We start from the raw sequence: 10946 nt of genomic DNA, 5'->3' as shown, positions 1-10946 counted from the left end.
GTGCCCTATCTGATTTGAAGAGCTGTGATCATTAATCTCGTACTGCGATTTAGGATTTGGGAGAGGTTGTGCAGGAAGCATCCCCTTTTCTATAACCGTCATACGAGAATCTATCTTTCGCATAAAATCTGTAATTCCCCACATTGCCTGAGCCAGCTCTTGTATGGAATTTTGAACCGGTTCCTCTTGAGGTTTCACTTGATTTGGATTTTGATTGAAGAAACCTTGAGGGGTAGTCGTTTATCCATTCCTCCAACTAAAGTTTGGATGATTTTTTCAACCAGGATTGTACGTATTGGAATTAGGTCCAGTACAAGGTCTTTGATAGTTGTTTAAGGCATTAGCTTGTTCATTCAACACTCCTCGAAAGGCGGGTATTGTAGGATAATTTTCAGTTGTATGAATGTTGCAATCATAGATGCCGCAAACAATTTCATTAACCTTATCCTTCTTTCCTTCCATGGCCTCAACTTTCCTTATGAGCGTAGTCACTTTACACTTGAGATCATTCTCTTCTTTCAAGAGATATAATCCACCTTTCTCCTTTAATTGAGTCAGCCTAGACGTGGTGTTCGCCATTGGGTAATAGTCTCATGATTGTGTTTTTTCAACAAGACTATCGAGGTAATCCCATACCTCGTCAACATCTTTATTAATGAACTCTCCATTACACATTGTCTCGACCATTTGGCGCATGGAAGATGTCAGTCCATCATAGAAAAAATTTGTAATTCGCCACGTTTCAAATCCGTGTTGTGGGCATGAACTGACCAAATCTTTGAACATTTCCTAACATTGGAAGAATGTTTCATCTTCCTTTTGGGCAAAGTTCATGATTACTTTTCTGAGGGTAATCGTTTTATGATGTGGGAAGAATTTTTTTATGAATTCCCTCTGCATGTCGTTCCAGGTGCCAATGGATGTAGGACGCAGTGAATGTAACCACGTCTTAGCTTTCTCTTTTAAGAAAAAAGGAAAGAGTTTCAGCCTGATTGTATCCTCAGATACATTAAGAAAACATAATGTAGCTATAATCTCATTGAAATATTTCAAATGTAAATATGGACTTTCTGATTCAAGTCCATGGAATTTAGGAAGGAGTTGGATAACTCCTGGCTTGATGTCCATTTGTCCTGTGTTTTCAGAGAAAATCATGCATGAGGGCGTACTCACTCCCGCTGGTTGTAGATAATCTCGTAAAGTACGAGGCGGGGGTGCCTGATGCACCTCATTCTTATTTTGGGTATCCTCCACCCTAGGTGGAAGTAGAGGAGGTTGGTCTTCAGCCATAACTTCAGTTAACTCAGGGGATTTCGAGCGGTGTCTAGTCCTGCGATGGATAGTCAACCCCTCAACCAATCATCCTTCAGTCAAGAGACATCGAGTGTTGTCACGGGCCCACTTGGGCATAAAACACTCGCAGCCCTCAATCAAATTCAAAGCCTAATCCTAAGAAAGGAAAAGAAAATCTAAAAAAAAAGAGAGGGAGAGTTGGAAAGAAATTACCAAATTGAAACCCCTAAATTAAAAACCTGCAAAATAAAACAAAATAAGTTAGATTCTAAAAAGAGAAGAACAATCCTTTAAAAGAAAGATAGCAGTAAACTGATTTCTAAAAGAAGGAATTCCTAAAAGAAAGTGAAAATTTCTAAAATAAATTAGGAAAGTCCTAAACTAGAAAGTAAATTACTAAAAGAGAACTGAAAAATAAAAAGTAGGGAAGGAGCTTACCAAATTAGAAATTTCTATCTTAAAGGCCTACAAAATAGGAAGGTTAGTTTCTAAACAAAAATTCTAAAAATAAATTAGGAAACAAAATTAGATTCTAAAAGAGTTAAAATTAGAAAGTTACTAAAAATAAAAATAGAAAGTTAATTTCTAAAAAGGGAAAGAAATAACATAGTTTCTAAAAATAAATTATTTCCTACAGATGGGAGAATACTAGAATTAGAAAATTTCTAAAATTTAAACCCTAATTCTAAAAATAGAAAAAGTAGAGAAATTAGAAAGGGATTACCAATTCAGAAGTTTATGTCAGGATCCTACAAAATAGGAAATAAGTTAGTTTTGAACTCAAATAAAAATTAAAAAAACTAAGGTTAGTAAAATCCTAATCTTAAACTAATCCTAAAACCAATTAATTTCAGAGAATCGTAACCGTCAGTCCCCGTCAACGGCGCCAAAAACTTGTTCACTCCCCAAGTGCAGGGTTGTGATGTAGTAATAAACTCGGTGAGACCGAGGTCGAATCCCAAGGGACTGATAAGATGTAATCCAAATCAAGCAGAATTTAAGGAATAATTGTGGAATAATTATCTAAAACTTAAACAATTCAGAGAAGGAAAACTGGGGATTCAGAGGATCCACTTGTAGAGATCAGGGAGATCTTATGCCATCACCATGAAAATTGAACTGAACTTCTTTTAATATAGTTTTAAAGAGATGAAAGGTAAATGAATTAGAATGGATTTCATCATCAAACCATGCCCATGAGACGATGGTGAACAACAGAATTAAACTAATTACCAACCACTCAACAATGCATGAAGATTAGGAAGGATACCGTCATCTAACCATGCCCATGAGACGATGGTGAACAACAGGACTTCCTAACGTCATAAAAAGGAGGGAGAAATACTCAAAGCCATCGCAGATCTATTATAATTTCAGTCATAACAAACTATTAAAACAAACTGAAAATATTCCTCTTATTTGAACTAACATCAACATCAATCAGTCTAGCATAAATCAAAGGCATAGAATCAGTCCCATCACGCTACAAGCTTCCCCTCTTAGCCCCAGCTAAGAGATTTAGCCGAGCATGATTAGGCCAATAACCTTAGAAGTCATGAGAGAAAGAAAGAAAGAAAAGAAAAAAATAATAGGCCAGCAAATAGGAAAAAAAAACTTTCCTTTTTTCTCCCTATCTTTACGTTCAATCCCAAGCCATGCTTACGTCCAGCCAAAATGAGATAAGCCCTACTGCCACCAAATTTCTCCCTACCTTCCCGTTCAAGCCCAAGCCATAGGACCCCTGTACTCTCTCCCTTCTTTTTCTCCCTTTCCTTTCCTGCCCTCCACAACTGGCCGTCCCTCTCCTTTATACATCCAGGGGCGGTGGAGGGTTGGAGTCCGCAGACGAGTCAGCTGCGGAAGTTCTCTTTACGCACAGCAGTCCGCAGACAAGTCGGCTGCGTGAATAAACCTTACGCAGTCAAATTCAGAGCCTCCCACTCCCATTTTCCTTGCATTCTGTCCGTAAAATCAACGTCCCTTGAGACGTTGTTGAATGAGCTACATGATGGACGGATCAGATCTTCTATCCGATCGCCCCCAAGAGCACACAACCTGCCGCAAAAACCGGACAGCGTCCGGCGTAAAAACAGGGCCTGCGTATTCGTTACGCTGTGACGATGGTGGGGTCCACACTCAGATTCAAATGAGAAATCCAAGCTGTCCACCGGATTTCTCTCAGAATTTCGGTCGGGAAAGAGAGGTCTTTGTCGTCCGTTGATGCGGTCCACTGGATTTCCCATTTTACCGTCCATCTTCCGTTCGAACGATTGGGTTTAAATCCTCGCAATAATCTGCAAAACTTTCACCTAGGTGGGGGTCATGCCCTCCCTCTAGACTTAATGTACGGTCCAGATCGATGCTTTGGATGAAAGGTGGGCCCCACTACAAAAGATCAGCGGACGCTGGTGCGTCCGCTGTTGCCGCTGTAGAAGGAGTCAGGTAAACCGACTTTAACCAGGAGACTATGCCTGGTGCGGCTCGCGTGCGGACGTGCTGTGTACACGCACGTCGCACGTGGGGTCCACTGTAATGCGTGTGGCAAATCCACTCCGCTTATTCCTCCCCTCTTGTAGATTGAGTGGTTGAGACCAAATTTGAAGAAAATCCAGATATCAGGCGGGCCCCACATAACGATTCAAGGGGTTGATCTGTCCGTTCGGCCACTTCCGTAGGGATCTAAGGGTTGGAATTCGACATGTACGGTTAATTTGTGGGCCCCTGGCCATGCATGAACTTTTGAGCTGAACGGATGGTGGGAACCCCGTGATCTTGCATTCTGGCTGATTTTCAGGTGGCTTGAGTTCCAGTTTCTTTATTTTTGTAGATCTCTGGCGTGCAAATATGCTGATCTTGGTCTCTTAGGGTCCGTCGCTTGCCTTGGTAACTTCAGACAGTTAAATCCATGCTTTTAGTATCCCGATCCAGTCCCAGCTCGTAATTCCACCTTGCAACAGAAACATGATTAAAATGAGTTATTAAACGGTACCATGTTCATAAATCTAGGCAACAACTGGGTCTGGTATGCAATATTTGACCCTCAACATTGCATGGGATAAAGTGCGTCATCTTGGAGAAACAATCTACCATCGCGAACACTGAATCCATGCCACGTTGTGTTCGTGGGAGACTAAGCACGAAGTCCATTGATAAATCTTTCCAAGGACCGTTAGGCACAGGTAACGGGGTGTAGAGGCCCGTATTCTGATATTGCCCCTTAGAAGTCTGATAAACATAACAACATTGTACGGCTTTTCCCATATCACGTACTAATTGCGGCTAGTAATACCACTCTTCCACAGGAGCTCACGTCTTGTCTCGCCCCAAGTGTCCACCGAGGCCACCTCCATGTAGCTCCTGAATAATTTGTTCCCTTAGAGAACTTTAGGGGATGCACAATTGATACCCTTTGAAGAGAAAGTCGTCTTGTATATGAGGGTCACTAGGGTGACTTTCTTGACACTTCATTCAAGAATCTTTGAAGTCTTCATCCTCGGCTTACAGCTCCTTGAGATAGTCAAAGTTGACCACCTCGTTGCTTATCGTAACAAGTAGTGATGCATGACGGCTAAGTGCATCAGCTACTTTGTTCTATTGCCCTGACTTGTGCTTCAGAACGAACGTGAATTTCTGTAGAAATGCAACCCATCTAACATGCACACGATTTACGTTAGTCAGACTATTAATAAACTTTAATGCTTGATGGTCAGTGTGTAGAACAAACTCTCTTTGAATCAGAAAATGTCGCCAATGTCGCAGCGCCTGAACAACTGCGTACAACTCAAGATCATAAGTTAACCATTTCTTTCGGGCTTCGCTGAGCTTCTCGCTGTAGAAGGCTACCGGCCTGTCTTCTTGTGATAATACTCCTCCAATTCCAACGTATTAAGCGTCACACTCAACCTCAAACAATTTGTCGAAATTAGGAAGCACCAAGACCGGTGTTGTAGACAAACGATGATTGATCCCATGAAAGCTTTTGTCAGCTTTATCGGTCCATTGGAACGATCCTTTTTTCATGCAATCTGTTATAGGTGCGACTATGATGTTAAAATCTTGCACAAATCGACGATAGAAAGTCGCCAACCCGTGAAACAACAGGTTGTCAGTTAAAAAACTACACTTCTTCAAGTTGAGGTACAACTTGTTAATTTGTAGGACCTGCAGCACCTGCCTGAGACATTTCCTATGCTCCGCCTCATCCTGGCTATATATCAATATGTCATCACAATATACTACCACAAATCGGCTAGTGAACGGTTTTAGAACTTGATTCAGTAAACGCATAAAAGTACTTGGTGCGTTCGATAAGCCGAAGGGCATGACCAGCCACTCATACAACCCTTCCTTGGTCTTGAATATCATTTTTCACTCATCACCAGGTCGAATACGAATCTGATGGTACCCGCTCCTTAGATCTAGTTTAGAGAACACCTTGTCCTCTTCTAACATATCGAGCATGTTGTCCAATCGTGGTATTGAGAACCGATATTTAATGGTAATTTTGTTGATTGCCCGACTATCGACACACATGCGCCAGCTTTCATTTTTTTGTGTTAATAATGCTGGTACAACACATGGGCTCATACTCTCTTTCAAGAGACCCTTATGGATCAATTCCTTCACTTGCTCCTGAAGTATCTCACACTCCTTCGGACTCATTTGATAATGAGGACGGTTGGGCAGGCTAGCCCCAAGGACGATGTCTATGTGATGTTAGAAGTCCCTCATGAGGGGCAATCCATCAGGTAAATCCTTAGACCGAACTTCTTTGAATTCATTTAGCAACAGTCTTAAACTTGGAGGGATGTTTGAGAGTTCTCTTCCTCGCCCTTCACCACTACGGCGTATACCTCGCCAGTTTTCTTAGATTCCTCCAAGAAATTCCAAATGGTAAAGAAGGAACTCCCCTCCACTTTAGAGGCTTCAGGGTGGTTGTCTGGTGCCATAGGGACAAGGATTATTTTTCAACTATCCTTGACGAATATGTACACATTATCTCGTTCCCGATGGGTCACATCACTGTCCGACTGCCAGGGTCGACCGAGTAGCATATGACAAGCTTCCATATCGACCACGTTACAAAGTATTTGATTCTTATAATTTTTGTCAATTGAAAATGAGATAGTGCATTGTTCAGTTACCTTGGTCTCATTCACCTTTTTTATCCAGCCAATTGAGTACGGGGAAGGATGTTTCATCATTGGTAGCCGTAACTTGTCCACCATCACTCTCGAGATGATGTTCTCGTTACTACCACTGTCTATGATCACATCACAGACCTTTCCGTTGACGGTGCATCGAGTACGAAATATATTGTGTCGCTGTAAATGTAATTCCTTTCGTGGGGCATACAGTAGTTGCCTCACAATTAAGAATTCGCCACGATATTCGCCCGTCACTTCATCGCCACCTGCTATTTTTTCAATGGTTTGTTTATGTTCATCAAAGCTATGGTCTTCTTCTGTGGCTTCATCTTCAGTGCCCCCTTCGTTTATAGTCAAGTGTGCTGTGGTACGTTGAGGACAAGTGTTTGATAAGTGGCCTGGTTGGCCACAGCGGTAACAATTGTTCGACCTTGGTCGAGCATAAGGATTTGAAATCCTACTCGGGCCCGCTGTTGTGGGTACTGCACGTTGAGGTCTGGATGAGCCGCTCCCCGTATCACGGTTTGCATTGTAGGAGGTTAAGGACGTTCTCCTATTGGATCTTTTCCTCGTGTCAGCACTAGATCCTGCGTGGGACCGGTTATGGGGGGTCAAGTTGGAGGATATGGACAAGTAGAAGCTCTTGCAAGTTGTGTTTCTGCCCTACTTGCCAATTGAACTACTTCATCCACGGTCCTAACTGGGTACATCTGAACTCGGTCCTGAATTGTCGGTCGCAACCCACCAATAAATCATGCCACCTTCTGTGACTCAGATTCTGACAGATCGTTTCGTGTAGCTAACTGCTGGAATTCTTCAGTGTAATCTGTGACAGTTCGATTTTCTTGTCGGTAATTTTGATATTACTGGAATAATATCTACTCATAATCACTATGGAGAAATTGTGATCAAAGAAGACATCTCATCCATGGCCATGATGAGATGAGCGTCTTGTTCTGGTGGGCTCGTGAGAGTTGTAATTATTCCCACCATGCAGAAGCACCATATTTTAATTTAAACGCTACCAATTTTATCCTTTTTATGATCTGCCACGTCCATATAATCAAAATATCTCTCTACTTCGGCTAGCCAATCGAGAAAATCTTCTATACGTAAAACTAGGAAGTTCAGCCTTACCTCGATAGTCTCTTTTAGGACGATTTAGATAATCACCTCCATGGATTAGTCGTCGGGCAAAACCCTTATTAAGGTCCTCGTCACTAGAACTTGAATCATCTGCTGTAGCCCTACAATTTGCCACTGGTAGTGCTCTACGGAAATCGAGGTTGCATCATATAGCAACCATGGATGGTGGAGCAACCATGGATGGTGGAGCACCGCCTAGGGCTCGGGGCGAAAATAGCGCATCCGTAAGACGGTCGAGGGTTGCCTGCAGCCCTTGCATGGTCAACTGACTCTCCCGGTGGAAAGCTTCCATTCTTTCCGAAAGATAACGAATCCCTGGATCACCATTCATAAGATTTTGATTCATACCTTCATTGTTTGCCATCGGCCCGAGGGGAAACTTGGCTTTGATACCAATTGACGTAGGGATGAACGTGATGAGGATAACTAATCCGAATCCACGGAGCTTCTCTGGACTCCTCACAGAGACTTCTCGAATCCACGAGGAAAGAAAGAAGAAAATAGAAATAAATTTTAATAAATTCGAAATTGATTAATTGATGACTAAAAACGAGTTCACAACCCTTTAAATAGGGGCACCAAGCAATGGGAAAGAAATCAGAATCAAACTACAACTAAAATTCCTAGAATCTATGACTTACTATAAATAGTAAACTTACTATTTATAGACGGTCGTGATGTCTACTAGTGCACAAGGTTTTCGGTAAAAAATAGTAAGTGTCCTATTTGGCTTCACCAAACCGTTCCCCTAATTATTCTAAGCTCTTTTCACATTGAACGCAACTCCTAAAGCCTGACGGATGAAGAGTTATAATCAAACTAAAACTCACTATTTATAGTAAAAACGAAATTAAAACAAGGAAACGACCTTCGATCAAAGGGTTTTTCGCAATTCCGGGTTGCGCAACCCGGCGTAGCGGGGTTGGTTGGCTAAAGTAGCTCGTTCTACCCCAAAATCATATATTTTACGTCAGGTAAATCATTCTGGATTGCGAGATACGCCCGATCTAAGGTCCGACGATCCGAATCACTTATGTCGACGACCGGGCCTTTTCTGATCCATCTTGGCCATGAAACTGTCGGCAACCCGCTCTACATCACATTGATCTAAGCAAATACAAAGGATGGGAAATGCCTAAAATATCTCTAGATCAGATGATTCCAACTCCTGGACCAGTGGCCTAAAACATGGACTGAAAAACAGTTGTAGATTGGATAGGTAGAATCATCCACTCTGGAAACTTTTGGGTCCTGCCGTTTCAACGCCACACGCATTGGATGATTTCAATTGTTTGATAGGCACCCTACCACAAGAGAAATTTAGAAAACGGCCAAAGGTTAAAATCCTTTGACCTTTGATTTGATTTTTCACCTGTGGCCCCTCACGATTTGGACAGTTAAGATTGTTTGATGTAATTGTTAGAATGGGGCTCATCATCCACACTGGAATCAATGGTTGAACCATCTAGATCACTAAATCTCTCGCAAGTAGTGTCCACATTGGGGGGAATCTTACCATGCATTTCAAACTGGACTTTTGACAATTCGAATTCGTAATTCTTATAGATTCCCGCCACTATCTTTAAATGGTGGGGGATGAATTTAAACACTGTGCCCCAAGCTCAACCTGGTGAATGGTTTTATTTTGGGCCTTTATGCACTCTCTCCAGGCCTAGGCCAGGTTAGTAATTGGGCCTGTATACCGCCTGTCCCAGGGCCCACAGAAGGATACCAATTTCACCTCACTTGCAAGCAAACCCTTGAAGAAACAATGATGCTGACCAAACCCTTCATATGGATATCAGATTTACCGTTGCTTTGGTTACTCTCATAAAGCCCATAGCCAAAGCAAGATTACAAGGGCTGTCCATGGGCCGGATCTTTGGTTGGCTTTGGCCTTGATTATCATAACTGTTCGGGATGGGCCAGTTAGGTTGGCCCTATTCAAAATTTTAATTTTGCTCAACTTGGTACCAGACCATCGACAGCCATTGCTATAGAAACCCGTGAGAAATCGAGGTGGCTTTGGCCATCCACTTTTCAACTTTCCGACGTCTCAACTAGCCAGACCCAATTGGTAGTTGATTGGGCTTGGGCTATAAAACATGCTCTAGTCTGGGAAATGGGAAGGGCTCAGGTTGGACCCTACACAGCAGGCCCACCATATAGTTTATCAGGAACAAAATAATAGAACAGTACAAATAAGTGTAATGTATGTATGATGGTCCTAGTGGATGTCATCAACTATACATTATTGGGTCCCACATCAAACCATTTGCACCATATTGTGGTAAAAACGTTTGCACCAGACAATTTCTATGTATGTATATATATGTATGTATCAATTAATTTAAACCTGAGTTGGGTAGTGTCAGGTTAGGTGGGGTTGGTTGAACCCCATGTACGTACAACAAGAATGATATAAATTACTTGGTCACGCTTAGGTTTGATGGATGCCAAGTGGGTCAGGTTGGTTAATAGGGCATTCGATACCATCAAATGGCAACTCTAAATCAGTCCAGAAACCAATATGAAATTTCTGAATTTTCTCAATGGGATTGAATATCTGTCGATGGAATCGACAGATCCTAGACCCTGTTATTGACAGATTTGAGACATCAACAACAGAAGCAAGATATGGTTGGGCATCTGCGCCAACTCTGGCAACTGTAACAGACAATGCAGGAACTGGGAGAAGGCTAAGCATGGAGCCTGCCACTACCAGTTTCCGGGATTCGCATGCTTTTGCTACTTCAACTGCTAGAGAAGTATCACCCACAGTTGTTCGGGCTGTGTCTAGTGTGATTTTGTTGGGTCTCAGTGCTGAAATAAAATGCTACGAGTAATGAGTGTAGGATAGATGTGTGTCATGTAATGGTCTGTGCATGTATGCCATAACTATTCTGATTTTCTAAGCCGTCGCAATTGACTGAAACATTAGCCAGACCTACTGGTCCAAGTGATTTACGCATGTGTGAAAAGTTATTCGCCTGATATTCATCAACTATTCACTTACTAACCTCCCCATACATGTGTGGGGCCCTTCATAATGTCCGTATTCCGTTCAATCCAACAAATGTGAGCACCACTATGACAATGGGATACTGCAATAATCATGTATACTAATAATGAGATAGGCCACACCATAAAAAACAATTGAAAACTACCTAAACATTAGCCAGACTTACTGGTCCAAGTGATTCGTACGTGTGAAAAGTTATTCGCCTGATATTCATCAACTATTCACTTACTAACCTCCCCATACATGTGTGGGGCCCTTCATAATGTCCGTGTTCCGTTCAAGCCAACAAATGTGAGCACCACTATGACGATGGGATACTCCAATAATCAAGCAGTATG

The 10946-nt window shown here is 42.1% G+C and overlaps 1 non-coding gene across 1 annotated transcript; it reads left to right on the top strand.

The window, feature by feature from the left end:
• The first annotated feature begins 745 nt into the window (after positions 1-745).
• Positions 746-852, top strand: LOC131235798 (small nucleolar RNA R71). Its single transcript, XR_009166319.1, has one exon. It is a non-coding gene; the product is annotated as a small nucleolar RNA R71 (small nucleolar RNA).
• The last annotated feature ends 10094 nt before the right edge of the window (positions 853-10946 follow it).

The sequence above is a fragment of the Magnolia sinica genome, chromosome 19, assembly GCF_029962835.1.
Source record: "Magnolia sinica isolate HGM2019 chromosome 19, MsV1, whole genome shotgun sequence".
Taxonomy (NCBI): domain Eukaryota; kingdom Viridiplantae; phylum Streptophyta; class Magnoliopsida; order Magnoliales; family Magnoliaceae; genus Magnolia; species Magnolia sinica.
This window is presented reverse-complemented; position numbering and strand designations above follow the sequence as displayed.